This window comes from Phoenix dactylifera, unplaced genomic scaffold (assembly GCF_009389715.1).
Source record: "Phoenix dactylifera cultivar Barhee BC4 unplaced genomic scaffold, palm_55x_up_171113_PBpolish2nd_filt_p 001367F, whole genome shotgun sequence".
NCBI lineage: Eukaryota > Viridiplantae > Streptophyta > Magnoliopsida > Arecales > Arecaceae > Phoenix > Phoenix dactylifera.
In genome coordinates this window covers 1-19547 of record NW_024068691.1, presented here as the reverse complement: position 1 = coordinate 19547, position 19547 = coordinate 1, and the positions used below count along the sequence as shown (strand labels likewise).

Below are 19547 nucleotides of genomic sequence, written 5' to 3'. Positions count from 1 at the left end.
AGATGCACCTGCTCAGCACCAAATACTTGTCTCGCATAAGATAAGCTACAATGTCATTCAACGCACTGTATGAGCTGCATTAGCTACACATGTGTTTACGGTGGCACAGTGGACTCTTAATAGCTACCGTATATTTTTTGCTGAAATTTTGCAAGTTGCCAAATAAGCATTTGTTCAAAATAAATCACGCCTCCTGAGATAACATAACCGTTGTAGCCTTACTCTTGGTCTAGGCTTAGCATCCTCTTTGCCATCTGATCGTTTGGTGCCACCAAGTTTTGGGAAAGTCTGAACATTAGTGAGAGCCATATTGACTGCAATCTTTGAATCTTTAGACTTGCTTGGACTTCCGACTATCAGATTTGGCAATCTGCGAAATTTCAGCAAAAAATATACAGTAGCTATTAAGAGCCCATTGTGCCACCGTAAACACATGTGTAGCTATACTGTAGCTCCTACCGTGCATTGAATGCCATTGTAGCTTACGAGTATACGAGTTTATAAGATTCCATATGCTCGCAAGCTACAGTGGCTTTCAATGCACTATAGGAGCTACATTATAGGTACACACGTGTTTGCGGTGGTACGGTGGGATCTTAATAGCTACTGTATATTTTTTGCTGAAATTTTGCTGGTTGCCAAATCTGCATTTGTTCAAAACAAATCACGCCTCTTAAAATAACATAACCTCCATAGCCTTACTATTGGTTTAGGCTTAGCATCCTTTTTGCCATCTGATCATCTGGTGCCACCAAGTTTTGAGAAAGCCTAATCATTAGTGAGAGCCATATTGACTGCAATCTTCGAATCATCAGACTTGCTTGGATTTCCTACTATGTTTCGTGAATGATGAACTATACCATTAAATTGCTCGCCAGCTGCTTTCAGATTCTGAGGAACTGTATTATTTGCTTGTTTTCCATCTGCTTTTGAGGGTTTAACAGCTGTACAATTCAATCGCTCTCCATTTGCCTTTGGATGTTGAACAGAATAATCGATAACCATTGAATTTTGCTGCAATCGGACAAATTCATAGCTAACTTCCTTTCCCTTTTTTCTGGTTGATGGATTCATAGGTAAGTTGGCGGGTAGGTTATTGATATGGCATTTAGCTAAGCTGACTAGTGAATGTTTATAGAGCATTTATTTCCGGGTTCACATCCCCAAGTTGTGGTTCAAGGATTCTTATTGGAGCCAGGTGCAGACGGCATGGCTGCAGGCACTAGCAAAACAGAAAGGTGTGCCGATCCAGCCAAGTTACCGAAGGGTCCACTTCGATGACTCACCATCTACAACTTGCTCAGGGGTAGCTGATTGGTAGGACAGTGTATGAACATATCCACTTGCTCAATCACAGGCTGCCGTGTGGAAGGGGGGCTGCTGTGTTATTACATATACACAGTTGGCCGTGCATGTTTGAAGAACGCTAGTCATGCTACAGTGGTTTCTGGGGAATGGAATGGGATTACCAGGATCAAACTTTTCAGACATTGAACTGTCGTGAATCATCATAACAAAAATACGCACCCGAAAAATCCATGTTTAAAATTTGGGGAGTGGTTGGAATAAGAAAGACCAACTTGGCCACAGAGAAGAGAATGGTAACTAGTGGCGGACTCAAATCAAGTGATGTTCAAACCGACACTTCAGTAGAATGAAAGCAGGTAGAACTTGTACATTCCTTAAGAAAATTCATATCAATACGCTCCGGTTCTACTGATAAAAGTACCACATAATAAGCCTCCTTCGAGTCACTATTTTAATCCCTGGTTTAGTGGTTCTTTCCTGAAAACAAAGAAAAGAAAAAACTAATTTCTTGCCAAAAGGGCATCCATCAGCCACCAAAGGCTCCTCCCCAGCCCCTCCAGAGTTACTAATCCTTCACAAGATTTTCAGTCAGAAAGTCCTGTAAATAGATTTTACATCTCCAAAACTGCGCTGCATTACAGATCGGTTGCTTGATGTGGAGGCAGCTCCAGAGAGGCTTTAGACTCCAGAAAGTCAGGTAAGGGAAGCTGACTGGTGAGCTCAGTTATAGGGAAGGATCCATTATTCTGCCCTGGTGACATGGGCGACATATCACCTGACAGAGGTAAAGAAGAATCAAACACTGGTACAGGTGGAGCTTCCAGCCCAGCCACTGGGGGAGGATCAAATCCAGCGGTGGTTGTGGCTGCTGCAGTCACAGGAGAGCGATCATAATCTCCTCCCTGAGGCCTCTCGTACCTGTCATAACTCCTACTCCTGCTCCTGCTCCTACTCCTGCTGCTCTTTGACCAACTTCTGCTTCTGCTTCGGCTTCGGCTTCTGCTTCGGCTTCGGCTTCGGCTCCTGCTCTCACTCCTACCTCTATCATAACCCCATGTCCGAACTCTCTCTGGACTTCGACTATAACTGCGTTCTCTGTTCCTCTCTCCAAACCCCCTGCGAATATCATACCGGCCTCGTCCATCAGGACTAATGTATCGGTCATGTGGGCCACGATCATGCCGCCCCCAACCTCCAGGTCCACCTGATCCAAATCCACGGCCTCTAGGCCCGCGCCCGCCAAAGAAATCATTCCTACTGCCACGCCCACCAAAGCCACCAGGGCGATCCCTCATGCCCCGGCCACCTCCAAAGTCCCCACGACCACCAAAGCCACCAAGGGCCATCCCTCATTCCTCGCCCACCTGCAGAGTCCCACCTGCCACTGCTACCTGAATCCCAGCGGCTCATTCCAGCACGAGACCTGGGGAACAAGGGGCCCGCCGCGTGCAGCCATCCCCCGAACCTCTGGTGGAACATGTTGGTTTGCACCTTCAAGAACTTTTACTAGGTCGGCTGCATGTTTCCAATCTTGGTCTGAGAAGAAGGTGTAAGATACTCCAGTAGCCCCAGCCCTCCCAGTTCGTCCAATCCGGTGGACGTAATCCTCAATCCCCGTGGGGAAATCATAATTAATCACCACCCTGCAACAAATCACAATAATAATAAAATACAACACAGCAGATACAAATCCCTAATGTACTTCATTAAAAGGTATTCAAGACATAGGCCATAAGTACATGAGGTCATGTGTCACAGGTAGGAAAAATGGATGGATATAAATGCTTTATATGGCTTCACAACAACGTTAGAGATACTGGATTGACATAAACATCAAGATCAGAAGCAATTCCAAAACAAAATCTACATATGTGAACATGTTATTGCACACCAAATTCAGAAAATTCACGATGACCCCAGACACAGACAGACACGACACAGACACACACATACACACACACACAGACACACACTTACACACACACACAGACACACAGAGAGAGAGAGAGCAATGCCTGATAACAAGCTAACATGTGCATTAAAATCAACCAAACTTGCACTATACAAGACCATTGAAAGAACAGAGTATCGATGGACTAAAATGTCACATGCCACAAGGCCAGTACAGCATTTGCATTGAGTTCTTTGCTTAAACAGTCTCCAGTCTCCCAGTTGAACTCAATAAATCCTTTTCATGATCTCCCTGAACAGTCTTTGTGAGGTAAGAGGAATCATTACATGTTAGAACTGATACAAGCATGCTTGAATCAAAGACCATAAGATATGTACAAAAGTTCACTAACTGAACAATTGATGATTATGGACAAGCATCTCTTTCAATGGAAAGTAGACGAAAAGGAGAAAGCACAGATTGATCATAAGCAAGAATGACAGATGAATATGCACACATCCTGTAGTTTTTAACACCCCCCCTCTCCTTATGCTTTCTTCGCTTTCCTGGCAAAACTGAGCTGCCAAGGATGAACTGAACTACTAATGCTGAATGAGGGTAAATAAATAATTATAAAGGTAACAATTAAACCAGAAGAATGACAGGGGTATTCAAAAGCATGCATATATGCAAAATAAACTCATAAGCTGATTGTAGGAAAGGAGGTATGACCCAAATTTTAACTCACGGACAATACAAATAAAGCATTTCCTCAACTTCGCCTTCAAAAGTAAAATATCTGTAAAATACGAGACCAAAAGGAAATTCACACCTGATATCTTTGATGTCAAGTCCCCGCGCAGCAACATCAGTAGCAACTAGAATCGGTGCCTCCCCTGTGCGAAATTGATACAAGACATGATCCCTTTCACCCTGAGACTTGTCGCCATGAATGGAAGCAGCGCCGAAATTACGAATACTGCGGGCCAGCTGATCACACAGCCTCTTTGTTGAGCAGAAGATGATGATTCTGGATCCACGTTCTTGGGTTCTAAGAATCTGCTCCAGGCGCCTCTGCTTATCCATGGGCAAAACCACCTCCACGTACTGTATATCATAAGCACCATTATCACGGAAGGTAAGAGGTATGTAGAAAACAGTAACGGATTACAAATAATGACAGGTCAAAGAATTCTCCAGGGCACTCACCAAATCAGACAGAAGCAAGGTATTGGTGCCCAAGTCCACAATACATGAGTTTTGGAAATTTAAGAAATAGTTTTACAAAAATGTAAATGTAGAAGCTAAGGTTAACTTTTCAAGGATGTGGAGGAGATTGATATGCCAAAAATCAATGCCAAACCAAATTAAAAAAAAAAAAAATCTGTTAATGAACTACATGTGTACAAGCTTTAAAGCCAAAGTACAGCGCATTAGGTGAGCACATTGTGTTAAATTAGAAATGCATTTAGCAAGCACCGAATGTTCTTGCAGCCCCACTCTAGTTGAAAAATATGATACCTCTTCTACACATTTCAATGTCGGACCCTTTATCCAACAAGCTATTCTAATTAAGTACCCTGCCAAAATGTAATGAAAAATGGGAATACAAACACGTGCATTCATTTCCACAAGGGAGAAAAATGCACTGAAGTAGGTCTTGCTCCATTGGCTCAGATTCAGGAAGCTTGCTTCAGGCAAATCTTGAATGAGACTATCCAACATAGCTTGTACACATGGGAAAAAGCCACCAATGCCAAGGAATTACACATTACGAGTAGGTATGCAAAGATATTTTATTTTTCCCCACAGTAATGAGGTTAGGATACAATTTCAGTGCAGGAATATCATGTCCACACATGCTCGCACATGCACATGAACAAACAAGTACACAATGAAAATGATAATGCACAGCGGCTCACAAACACACATATAATTGTGCACATAAACAGCAAATATGAGAATATATAATTATGCATCATCGCTCATGAAAATGATAGATGGGATGAATATTTTTGAAGCTGACAATCCCCATCGACCATCTGAAAAGATTCTTATAAATGCTGCTTTTGCAACAAATCAAGTCAATGCACCACCCACAGGTCTCATATGATGGCAAGGTTTGAAAGCTGATGTACCAACACATATAGAATCACTATATCTTCAGTATTATTTTAACACTGAATTAATTGAGACCAGATACCACATTTCAGCATTTTAATTCACCAGGCAACTTACATAGGCTGATTAGGCTCTTCCACATGCCTACCTTTCAATTTTTTTAGGACATTTACGAAAACTCCTTTGCGACACGCAAGGCTGCCTCAATATTTTGGCTGCAATTAGTCAAGAGAGAAACAGGGACAGGACGTTGTTTATTTTTCACTAAATAGTGAGATGACATACCAGCTTTGTTATTGCTAAAAAGTTTCTTATGATGTTGCCATTGACCTATGATGTATATTACTAATTAAAAGACATATTGTAATCTGCATCTCTGTTCACTCGCATTAGAGGTAAACAATTCTTCAATGTTGCCTGGTTTCATCTCTTTATTTCCTCTTCTTTCAAGAGTCCCTTTGTTCTTCATTTTGATAACCAGATCCTAGTATCTTCAGAGCAACCTCTGACCAACACCTCCAGTTTTGGCCCATGAGACCTCCAACAGTAACTACTGATTGGAGTCCAATGCATACCATGTTGTGGTGCTGCAAGTAGAGGACCCAGAGTTATAGAACAAATGATAAACAGAAGTCAATGTGGCCTTACCTAACCATTTGTCTTGAGAACCGCATAACAAATTGCTTTGACAACCAAGTGTCTTACAGTAACTCTCAGACCATGGTTCCTAGATCTAACAGTAGAATACAACATATTATTTTGTAGTCTCTACACATAAGTACTAGTCTGTCAGACACCTGCACTAGTTCCACTATCGCAATTGGCAGAATACTGCTCAAACTGCCATCATATGTCTCTTTCCAGGTTAACTTACACAAGAGCACTAACTCAAATGTCCTACAGTCTAGAAAGATTGTTTTTGTGAGCCATTCTTCTGTTATACTAGCTTTGCTATGGCATATGTCAAAGACATGCTGCACAATATAATATTTCAATCTCATCATTTTTCCAGTGTTACGTTGCTAAGTTCCTTTAAATTTGAGGTCCCCATCTCCAACGCCTCTGCAGTTGTGTGCCCAACGATCTTGGATTTTGAAAGGTTGGAAATTAAGATGAGTTCCAGGAAAACCTATGTTGCTCAAATTTTAGAGGTCCGATAAGTTTGTTTTAAGGGTTGGACATCATTATAGACTCATTTGCTTCAAGAAACAAAACAGGCAGAGCCCAGTAAGCAAATGGTTTCTATGTGTAATTGTCAGGGAATTGGGACATCCATAACAGAAACTGGCAGACCATCTCCTTTTGTGTTTCTTCTAATTCACTCTCCTTTTACAAATGACGCACCCAGCCATAAAGACATATAAAGCTTGTCTATTAGCTAGCAAAACCCTAACTTAAAATTCATCAAGGTCAAGGTTCGCCATCTCGGTACCAGACCCCGTACCGGTGCCACACTAGCATAGTATCGGTACGGTACAATACACGGTTCTTTTGGCATACCGAGCGTCGGTACGCCACCGATACCGATACCGATACCGGTTCCGAATTGATACCGGTATGGTACGTCCGATACCATCTATTTCGGTATAGTACGGCATACCATAATCAAGGTAGCACTTCACACTAATCTACTAAGCATCAAATAAACAAGCAACTATAGGGTAGAATAGCATGATTATAGCACCCATGTAATTATCACTAACATACGATCAGATATCTATACAATTTTTTTTCAATTCATTGGTAATTAACAGGAAAAAAACTCTGCATGAATTGAACATTCTCATGACCAAAAAAGTGAAAATCATAAGTTATCATTCTCACCTGTGTGATAGATTTGTTTGCAGCAAGTTCATCAACACTGCCAATATTCACCTGAACAGGATTCTTCAGTAGATCCCCAGCTATTTTTCTCACCTCCTTAGGCCAAGTTGCTGTGTACATGAGAGTCTGCCTGTGTGGAGGAATCTCATTCACAATCTTTCGTATCTGAGGTTCAAAACCCATGTCAAGCATACGGTCTGCCTCATCAAGCACAAGAAAAGAAATTTGGCGGAAGTTGATCTTCCTCATCTCCAGGATGTCATTAAGCCGACCAGGTGTTGCCACTATAATATCTGATCCTCGTTCAATTTCTCTTAGCTGAGGACCCTTTGGAGCTCCTCCATATAGACACTGAATACAATAAAAATAGCTCCTTCAAACAGAAAATATAATAAAAATAGACGTGATGATGAAAATAAGGATATCTTGTCTAATCCAAAATAAGAAAAATCCTATGAAAAGGTAAAATAAAGTTAACAATTAGATGCAGGATTTCAGATTTCACAACAAAACAACCATCTAACATGCAAGACAAATTCCACCACATCTGATGTTCCAATTGTCACTAGAATGAATCTTCCTGTAATCGAAGAAGCTAAACCTCAAGGACAAACTATATTCTCCTGTTCATGTCAGGTAACCAGATATTCCACTTGCAATTGTGAACTATGCAGATATAGAATATCACGCAATGTTACATTGTTAAAACAGGCATAGCTAGGAATTAAAATTAATTTCATCCTGGTGAACAAGATAAACTTGATTCCAAAGTTTTCTTTCTCTGCAGATTCCTGTTGGCATTAAATAAAAGCCGACAAGCTGGATTACAGAGATAACAGTCATTCATAATGAATGATAGCTTCTAAAACATCCAACTGCACACCTCCTTAAAAAGAATTTCAAAGAAAATAGGATAACCAAAAATAAGACAGTAGCCAGAACTTACTGTGCAAGAAACCCTAGAAGAACGACCGAACTTGATTGCCTCTTCTTGTATTTGTGAAGCAAGCTCCCGAGTCGGAGCCAAAACCAACACTGTTGGACCGAACTGAGGGTTATTTCGACATCTTCTCAAATGAATAAATGCAGGAATAAGATAGCCTAGGGTCTTCCCCGAACCGGTTTTGGCGATTGCTACTACGTCTCTTTTTTGTAGCGCAACTGGCCATGTCTGCGCCTGTATCGGTGTGGGAGACAAAAATCCAGCCAAATGCATCTGAAAAACAGTAAAGACAAACATTAAACAACAAATTTAATGCAAACAAAAAGCATATTTAAAATTACTGGAAAACAAGCAGTAATCGAGCTTTTTTGCTTAAAATTATAGCTATAAGAAAAAACTCAAATAAATTTGGTTGCTTACTGAAGCAACTCAAGGCATCTAGGAGGGGCTACTCAGAGTCATAGATTCAGTGGCGGAGTCAATAAGCAGAACCCTCAGCCACATTATGCAAACTGGAAGAAGGTCAACCCACCAAAACTTCTCTGCAGGGAAAACCCCAACTGCAGCCCCAGACAAGAGGGCAGCAGCTATGTAATTAAAGTGTCCAGCATCACCGCATAAGACACATATGCTCCTTTAAAGAGCAAATGTCACAGCTGTCATGACAGAGAGTTACTGCTGATATAAACAGAGTGGAGAGGCCATTTGACCAGACATACAATAAATTCTTCAATAAGAAAGTAAACTGGCAACATTGATCAGAATGGATCATGCAATCTGAAAAGCACAACCAGCTTAAGGAGCTTAAGGATAAAATCACCTCTCTAAGTATCTCGGGAGGGAAGCCAGTGGACTCGAAGGTCATGAATGGTGCAGGAACATTGTCGCCCTGATAATTTGTTTAGAGTCAGCATCATAGCATGAAATGAGACAAATCTCAAATTTATAAAATACCAAAGCACCCAAGCAATATTGTCACACAACAAGGCTACACACAACTCCCGCATAAGATTTGAAAGGAAAGATGAGGCTTTATTAAAGTTCCTTGATTACTATATACATGAATAATGTCATAGATTTTTTAGTTTTTCTATCATCGCAAAGCATACTATGAAGTATGAACAAATTCCTTATGTTCATTAATTGCTAATTTAAAAAGAAATTTAAAAAAAACCACATCATACAGTTACGTTCCCAACAATCCAAGGTCCAGGAAGGGGTGAACTAGGGATAGACCTAGCCTTTGGCACTTTTTACACAAAAGTGGCTACCCCTGGACATGAACCCATGCCATTGCACTTGTCAACCTAAACTATGACCATTGCACCAAGCAATGCCCCCATTATTGCTAGGTTATTGGCAGAAAATATTCCTAAGAAGCCACATACAGTGTTCTAAATTGTGTACGATATAAACTAGTCCCCAGTTCATGCAGCCTACTTAAGTATTAGATACTTAAAAGGCATAGCAATCTTAGATAACTTCCACAGAGTTCATACTAACAAAAAAAATTAATATCATAACTACAATCAATGTGTCTCATGACATATCTCTTACCATTGCAGTAACCTCGTGGTGCCGGCGATATGCATCAGCTGAAGAGATATTTGGAAAATCTGATGAGCCAAACATTCCTAGAGGTGGTCTTAATGCAGCTGGATTAGGAAAGGCAGCATGACTGTACATGTTTGGCAAAGGATGCTGGGGCAACATGTTCAATCCACCTGAATGACCTGGTGGGATAAACTGATGACTCATTCTCATATCCTGATGCAAAATGACAACTATGAGTAGTTAGCACATATAATATAATAGATAAGATATCTAACATGTAATAAAAAAAACAAAGCTAAAAACAGCATCAGACATCAGCTGGCACTCTGATAGTTGGACACAAATCAATGACAAGAGCCATAACCAAATAATGTGGGGTTCAACTTCCAGCATTCCTGGCAACTGTACTATGGAGATTCAGATCCTATTTTGACAACTTCTTCTCAGGTCAACTGCATTCCCTTCCTTTTCTAAAACCTATTAACTCATAATTCAGTTAATTTAGTTTGCATGGAGGTGATTAACTACCATCACACATGACCAACAAATGTATACAACATCACTATTAATTTATCTCCTACACATGCTCTGACTAAGCTTTCAGAAAACATTAACTTCCTAATCCTTTGCAGTTATTATATGTACATGTAAGCATAAATTTCTAAAAGCTTTCTTGTTGTTGATAACAGGGCTGAGTAAGCAACAAATTCTGCCTGCAGGCTTCAAACAAATGGGTTGCATCTGAGATATAAGTGGTGTGATCAAGGTGGTGGGACAACAGGGGATTCAGATTTCCATATAAGCCCCATCATTATCCTCTCAGATCTTTTAGGAGATGAGCAAACAGAGCCTTTTGAAAGAGATCAGAAGTTTCCATTAAGATAATATATCTGTGATGAGTCTTCAATGAAGCCTTTAAAAGTAATGGCATCATCACAAAATTATAAAGAAAGAAAGGCGCATAGCAAATTCATGTCAGCTTGTCTCATTGCCCAAAGCATCTAGGTGAGTTGACAGCTCCTAATTAGAGCATTAAAGCCTGATAAAAATCAGAATCTAGGGTTTTTATGTAAAATATTGCAATTGAAAAAATAAAGCTATGTGAAGTGGTGGTCCCTGATTTTGAACTTATTTTCATAAAACAGAAGAAGCTTAGAATGCATCCTAAATCGTATTTCATTTGCATGATTTTCTGCCTTTGTCGGTGTTTCCTAAATGGGTGGGTTGTAGCAACAACACAAGATGATGTTCTCTTTAATCTCACCTATCCCCACCCAAGACCCACATTTTTAGCTCAACTTTCATTAGTATCAAGAGCTGTTGAGAGGTTAACTTTGGAGGGTTTTTAAACAAGAAGAAGGTTGAATCAAGTTAGCTACAACCAGCTCATGAGAGACTGATTTAATATGCATCGGAGTCAACACAATGTGAAAAATCAACTTTTTCAAGTACCTCTAGTATGCCATTGTTATTAAGTTAAACAACAGTACTAGTTATGTGGATATTGCCCATGACCTTGGAGCTTGTTATCTAGGTTACAGGACAAATAGGCCTAGCCATAGGATTAAAGGATTTAAGGGTCATAATCAAGATTTAAGACCCTCTGGCCTAACAATTTCAGCAAAGAATTGCAAGTCCGGAGAAAAGTCTGAAGTGGTAGGAGTACCTTTCTATAAATTCTTGACAAACCTCCTGAATTTTGTCTTGTTTGGGCACCAAAGTTACTTATACAAAAAGAGAGAATCCTTAGCATTTTCTTATGAATGGAGAGAAAGTGCAAATTAAAGTAGTATTTCATTTAGTCAGGCAGGATGAAGTTTGTAGGGTTAGGCTGAGAGGTGCTCAAGACATGTGAATGTTAAAGTGGAAAAGCAAAAACTCTATAAAGAACATATATGTGTTCTGCCTTCAGGTACATATTTCTGCTTAGGAAGAGGCATTAGAGAGTTCACAGGACTTGGAATGAGAGTAGGATTGGCTAAGCATGATACGCTGGACTATGGAGGGACTTCGCCATTGTGTTCTAATTCCCTGTGAAGTGGAGAAATACTTACGGAGTATTATATGATCAATGCATACCTTGGAGACTTGAGAAAAATTCTATAGAATAACAATCAAGCCTGCAATGTCGTATGGCTTGGAATATTGGCTATAAAGAGAGTTATGAAAATAAGTTCCACGTAGCACAACTGAGAATGTTAAGGACATTAAAAAAATACTTTTGTAGCTTTAAAAGCAAAATGTACTTCCTAGAAAAATAAGAGTTTGGCAACAATATCTGGAAAGTATTTCTACAAGAAGAGAAGTTAAAAGGTGCTTTCAGGATAAGCTAGAAACCTAGCTTCTCTTTTTGCAAGAAGAACTTTGTAAAATGTAGAATCAATACCAAACATGCTCTATGATGGATGCATGGTAAAACCAGAAAGGATAGATTGAAACGAATATATCAAAGAAGCTGGTAGGAGTTGCACAGGATAAGGGCAAAGTGATAAAAATTGATTGACATAGTATGGACATTATAATAAAGATCTAAGGGGGTTCTCGTAAGGAGAGGTACTTTAATTTGTTTTGAAGACTATAGAAAAAAGAGAGACTAAAGGTAACATGGATGGAGGTGGTGAGTAAAAACATGAAGCTTGGTGAAACATCCAAGGTGGCCTTGAATATGAATAGTTGATGTATGACAATCCATAAAGCTGACCTAGGTAGTAGGAAAAAGGCTGGATGCTTAAGGTAATGGTTATGGTTTGAGAGAATCAAGTAATGTTTAGTATAACATATTTTGAAATTATAGTGAATCAGCTTATGTTCGAGTCCTAGATTCATTATGGTTAAGTTGGTTGTCCTTTTAAGTTGGTATACGTTGTTTTAGGGTCATTAAGGAGCCTATAAACATGGATCTATGAAGAATGACAAATTTAGCGACTATTACAAAATCAACCACTATTTTGGATAAGAATAGTTTCTTTTTGGATTTCACATACCTGCCTAACTCTCTCTCTCTCCTCTTAGTTCTTGTACTCCTCCATGTCTCCCTCTTCTTCCCTCTATGGCTCTACCCTTTTTCTCTCTAAATAATGCTTTATAATTATCTTCAGATGCCCCCAATAGAAAATGGCAAGAAAATTTCAAACCTTAGCAAATTCTAAATAAATTACAGCAAATGAACTTTACAAGCAGCCTTTATCATATCTAGAGCTGCATAGATTCTTAAGATTTGGAAACCATGAAGATAGACACCACTTACAACGCATAACATAATCAATTCCATACCCCATTCAATTTTGTGAGAAATACTAAGGAAGCCTAAATAAAGGATTTTTTAGCAGAAGGTGAAACTTAGATGAACTGCATGAAGATCGTGGAAAGTTGAAAGTTGGATCTTTTTAATTTTATTTAAAGGGGTACATATAAGGCTGCAAATGGGTCGGGTTGACCCCTGATCCGACCCGCTTAGATCCAACCCGACCCGCTTAGATCCGACCCAACCCATTTTGGAGGACCCGTGGGGCCGAGTCGGGTCCTAAAATTAGACCCATTCCATTTTCTAGGTCGGATCTGCGTTTACTGAATTCAGACCCGACCTGACCTGATCCGACCCATTTGAAATTTGGATAATTTTGAGTTTTCAATCCTACAACCCATCCTGAACCGATCCGAATCTGTAAAATTATTTAGGCCCGCAGGCCGCAGCCCGCGAGAGTGCAAACAAATTCAAAAGCCATAGATGAGTTGACCCAAATCGGATCCGAATTTTTTGGGTTGGGTTCGAGTTATACATGGACCCGACCCGACCGGAATGACCCATTGGATCAAAAATTATAGCGGTGGGCCCGACCCAACCAAACACGATCTTCTATTGGGTTGGGTCTGTGTCCAAAATTAGGACCCGAATAAAAAACTGGATTGGGTCGGAGTCACTTATGACGCGACCCGGCCCGACCCATTTGCACCTCTAGGTACATATAATAATGCTGCCTACTAAGAAATCTTAGGCTGTCTGTGTTGATTCACTTCCCCCTAAACTGAAAACTAACTTCCTTACTATTAACGTGACTTAGAAAATAGCTAGTTAGCCTTGTCGTAAATTAATATTTGATTAAATAATTGTGATGTTTATTGACAACCTCATCTCTAGGACTCATTTTGAACCATTTCGTTTGAACATGAAACAGAACTTTAATCTTTACAAAATTTCATAACAAAGAACCAAAGCTGGTTTTAAACGGGTGGCTCCAATACTAAACGTAACAAGATGTTGAATGCAGGGAATTGCCTAAGTCCTGATGTGATACATGAGGAGGCAGATGTGCCATGGGGGCTTGGATCCAACTAATTCTCAGCTACCACACACAAGATGATCGTACAATTCATGGTGTCCATCAAAATCTGCTACAGGCTCCCATCACAGCCATCTGCCTCCTAATGCAATCACATAAGGCAGCGAGCTAAACAGTATTCTTATTTCAAATGCAATTTGTGTATCTGGTTAAACAGTGATTGCAAAAAAAAGATGCGATGGCAGATAAAGAATAATGATGATGAGATAATGATTGCAAATGGTACTTGTGATAGCAACAGCAGGGACCAATCTCAAGAGCCCAGAAAAGGAGTTGCAGCATTTTAGAAAAGTAGGTTGCAGTCCTGTTTGGTTGTCTTTGAGGTTTCTTAGAAACAGATAATCATAAAACCCGATTTTCTGTAAAACAGGCTTTGTGAAAAACAGAGGCAGAATTTTTACCCCTAAAAAACAAACAGAGGCAGACACCAATTTTTGTAAAACTTGTTTGTCAAGTTTTCATGACCTGCTACTTCTACAAAACCAGTTTTATAAAAAGTAACCAAATTGCTGTTTCATTAAAACTAGACCATTTTAGATTTTCTATAAACCTGTTATAGTAATACTGCAGGAGTATATAACACATCTTAAATTTACAAGAGTACAGAACAAATAAGAGAAAAGATGTAGTAAGGGAAAATAAATTAGATCTTGTATGCCTGATTAAGCTATCTGTTTGCAAAGCAAATCATTCAAAATTAAACATCATAAATGAAACCAGTCAGATTATTGTAAATCCAGAGATCAAGGGTGATTTGTTTGTGCACCTTAAAGCAATTTAATGCCCTAGACTGTGTACATCATAGTTTTCACTTGATAAAAAGTAGAACCATAAAAGATGACAAAGATCTGAAGAAAGAGAGATCACCTGTTGACTCCGTGCAAGAGGTTGCTGTGGAAGCATCATTGGTTCTTCCATTCTTCGGGAAGAATAAAATTCTGTTCTCCCTCTTTCATGTTGATCATCATCATAACCCATGTTCAATCCCATAGGCGGACAGACCATTGGATGCCCCAGCTGATTCGGAACTGTGGTGCCACTTGTTTGCTGTTGCCGATAGCTCGTGTCTATTCCCACAGGCTGCAACTGAAGTGAAGAATTCTGCTGTGCACTAACAGGAGATGCCCCACCAAACTGTTGCTGTGGTTGAATTGAACGGCTTCCCACCGGTGATATATTAACCTGAGGAAGTGAAGATGGAAGGTGATGATTCCCGGATATCAGACTGCTTTGTTGTACCTGAGGCAAAGAAAGACCAGCCTGTTTTCCCTCTTGGCGAGTTGCTTCCTCCACCCCTGGGAGCCCAACTTGCTGCCCTTGTTTCTTCTGCTCAAGCTGGTTCCCGATATGTGAACCCTGTGATTGTTGCCCCTGCTGCTGTGCAATTGGAGGCCCCTGTGTGTGCTGGAGTAGCTGAGCTGCAATTTGAAGGCCCTGAGAGTGTGGGACTTGTGACCCCTGTGGTTGCTGCTGTAGCATCATCTGTGACTCCTGCGTTTGTTGCTGGTGAGGAATTTGTGGCCCCTGTGGTTGCTGCCCCTGCTGGTATGACACCTGAGGCCCTTGTGACTGTTGCCCCTGCTGATAAGAAGCAAATTGCAGCCCCTGTTGTTGCTGGCCCTCAGGTCGTGGCATAAGCTGCCCTTGAAGGTAAGAAATTTGCTGGTATGGCATCTGCTGCAGCTGCATGTGTGAGAAGTGCCGAGGAGTCCGCTGCTGTGTAAATTGCTGATTTGACACTTGCTGTGGCTGCTGATATGGCAGCTGCTGGGTTTGCTGAAGCGCCACCTGCTGACCCGACTGCTGAAGTGTCATCTGCTGACCCAACTGCTGAAGTGGCAATTGCTGGCTCAGCTTCTGCTGTTGTTGAGTTAGCTGCCCTTCTTGCTGAAAAACCTGTTGACTTGGCTGTTGTTGCTGCACTTGCTGTCCTGCCTGCTGAGCCAATTGTTGGCGAGGCTGCTGCTGTACTGTGCCATTAGGAGGTACAGTGCGAGCAATGGGTATTGGGGCCAAGTTTGGCAAGGAGGCTGAAGGAGGAGGACCAGGCGGCAGTGGGGGGGCTGAGGTAGCTGGCCTCTCATACTGGGTGACATTCGTTTCAGGGTTCCAGTAGTACAAGAGACCAGTGCTTCCATCTATCAGCCCTTTCCAGGGCTTGGGGAGTGCCGGGTCCTCTGGTGCAAATCGTGGGCCGAGTGAAGCTGGAGCCGCCTCTGTTGTTGCCATGCCCGAAGCTTTAAATACTCACAACTAATAATTCTTGAACCCAATCCCCCTATACTTCACCAATATTGGTTCAGTTGAAAACCAGGTCATACAAAAACCATAATCAAGTTTCATGTAGATAATACAGAACAGCACCTAAAATTGAACAACTTTGAAGGTTTGAAAAAAATAATTATGTTTAAATTATTTTTCTGCAAAAAACTATAAGTCCAAATCATTAGTACCACAGATTCTCATACCCATACATCCCTAAAACCTAGAAAATGCAAGAGTAGATCTAATCAACCTAATTTAGAGAACTAAAAGAAACCCTAGAAGCATATGAATCGTATAAGCTGAGACCTGACACATCAAATAATTCAGGCACTTCATTTAAAAACCCAATTATCAACCTTCCCGTTCATCCAAGTAAGAAAAATCAAATGTTCTCTATAACAGTGTTTGCGAGTCCACTCTCTCGAAACATAGAAATCCCTAATCTACTGAAATGCGAAAACAAAAAAAAGGTTTAAAAAATCAAAAAAAAATGAAATCCTGACATCTGACCTCCATGGTACGACTACTTTGCAAGCCTTAAGAGTTCATCCCAAGCATCACAAATTCATCCATCCACATAGCCCTAAACCCTAGAAAACATCGAAGAAATCAGAGCAAACAACAGAATTAATACTACCGAAAAGATGAAACACATCAACCAAGAAACTTTCAATCTGCGGACCGTAACACAGGCATCAAACCAATTCCCCGGCTTTCCAAGCTCCATAAAGACTAAAAAGCTTGAACATTTGAATCCCAAATCCAGAAGATGCGATTAGGAATCGAATAGCTCGTCTAGAACCTTATAAACCACGAAAAAAATGCTCGAAAAAGCTACTAGGAGAGAGGACGAGAATAAGAAGAGGTAGAGGAGCTCACCTTCGGCGAAGGAGAGGGATTAGGAACGAGATCGGGGGAGAAGAAGCGAAATCCCCGCCCTCCCCTCTCTTCGTTCTCTCGTCCGAGAAATAAAAACCCTAGCTCTAAGCTGTTCTCCCTTTGCTCTCTTTCCCGCACGTGAGCTAGCCTCCTTTCTGACGACCTCGGACAAAGCTATCCTCTAGCATGAACTCAGAATTTATAAAGGGCTATCTAAATCCACCGTCCGTTTTCAATCGTGTGAACCCATCTCGAGCGTTCATTTTTGGCATCGCATTTAGAAGAAATGGATGTCTTTGGAGGGCCAAAAGAAAAAAATGGATGTCTAACTAATCCGTGCATAAGAACTTCTTTTAGCCCTCAAAATTGTTGTGTTTAATTGGCTTCCTACTTTGCTGCTAATCCATTCATGACTAACTAATGATGGCATACTGGTATTTGCTTATATTTGGATAATTCAAGATTTTTATGCAATGTTTGTCATTTATGACAGTAAATTAGCAGTCGTTGGGAACAGTAATTGCTTTCTTGTAGCTTAAATGCATGGTAGGTTTCATAAGCTATAAAAGCGGGTAAACCTGTCTAAGGCCCTGTTTGGGAGAGCTTTTGGAGGGCCAGAAAGCACTTTTTGGCCCTCCAAAAGTACTTTTAGATGAAAAACTGTGTTTGGTAAATTTTTCAAAAAGCTGTTTCAGCTTTTGCGAGAAGCTAAAAACAGCTTTTGGGAGGAAGCTCCAATTTGGAGCTTTTGGGAGGAAGCTGTTTCAGCTTTTTTGGAAAGCTGTATTTTTGACAAAAATACCCATATTAAAATAACATAATTACATAGTTTATCTCTTTATAAACCTAAAAATATGCTGGAGCCAAGAACCCAAGCCGTCAGACTCCCTTCCGTAAGAAAAGGTATTTTTCTTTTCAATTTTTGTATGCATCTCTTGAACCGTATTTTAGAAGAAAAAAATTTTAATCCTTTTCCATACCTTCCAAAATCAATCTATTGTTTTTTTTTTATCATCAACCTCGCGGCCCACGTTGAGGTCCTCCTCGAGCGTGGACCACGAAGAAGAGCCCCTGGACCGCGGAAAATTATTTTATGGGAAATTATTATGGAAAACTATTTTATACTAATAATTATAATATTTTATACCTTTATTTTTGTATTATACTATAAATATAATATCATATTATATTATATCATAATACATTAATATGTTATGTTAAATAATTCAATATTGTGTTATATTATGAAAAATTAATTTGTACTAATAATTATAATATTTTATACCTTTATTATTGTATTATACTATAAATATTATATTATATTACATTACATTATAATACATTAATATGTTATTTTAAATAATTAATATTATATTATATTATGGAAAATTAATTTATTATAATAATTATTATATTTTATACTTTTATTATTGTATTATACTATAAATATTGTATTATATTACATTACATTATAATACATTAATATGTTATTTTAAATAATTTAATATTATGTTATATTATGAGAAATTAATTTATACTAATAATTATAATATTTTATACTTTTATTATTATATTATACTATAAATATAATATATATTACATTATATCATAATACATTAATATGTTATGTTAAATAATTTAATATTATGTTATATTACCAAATATTAATTTACTCTAATAATTATATTACTATTATGCTATATTAACATAATATTATTTTATATTACAATAATATTATACTATATCGTATATTTATGTATTGATTTATGTTATGTTTTATTATGTTCTGTTGTATAGTACCATGCAATGTCCTTTATGGTAATTTTGTCATATAAAAGTACTTTCTCAATTTGTTTACCAAACACAAAACAAAGTACCACAGCACTTTACAAATGTAGTTACCAAACAGCAAACAGCTTTTTATAACAGCTCTACTTCAGACAGCTCTACTTCCAACAGCTCTACTTCCAACAGCTCTACTGCCAACAGCTCCCCCAAACATGGCCTAAATATTGAGCGACTAGCTTGAGTTTGAAACATTTTGAGCGGGCTTGGATCTAGATTTTAAGCCCAATAGATCGGGTCGAGCTTGAAATTTGAGCCCATCCATTAAATGGACAGAGCTCGTATTTACATCGACCTGAGCTAAGCCTGAAATTTTATATAATATATAATATATTATAATATAATATGATATATATTATATTATATAAAATAGAATATAAAGATATATTTTTCATCTTCTTCCTTACCTTCTTCACACACCCTCTCCACCCCCATCTCGTCTAGAGATGGGCATTGGGCCGGGCCGCCCATGGCACGGCCCGGCCCGGCCCGGCACGAAGCGGGCTACAGTAACGGGTCATGCCTAGCACGGCCCATAAAAGGGGGCCGGGCTGGGTTACGAATTTCTGGCCCGCGG

At 39.5% G+C, this 19547-nt stretch overlaps 1 pseudogene; it reads right to left on the bottom strand.

Moving 5' to 3' along the window:
- Window positions 1–1627: 1627 nt before the first annotated feature.
- LOC103698960 lies at window positions 1628–17302 on the bottom strand (annotated as a pseudogene).
- Window positions 17303–19547: the final 2245 nt, after the last annotated feature.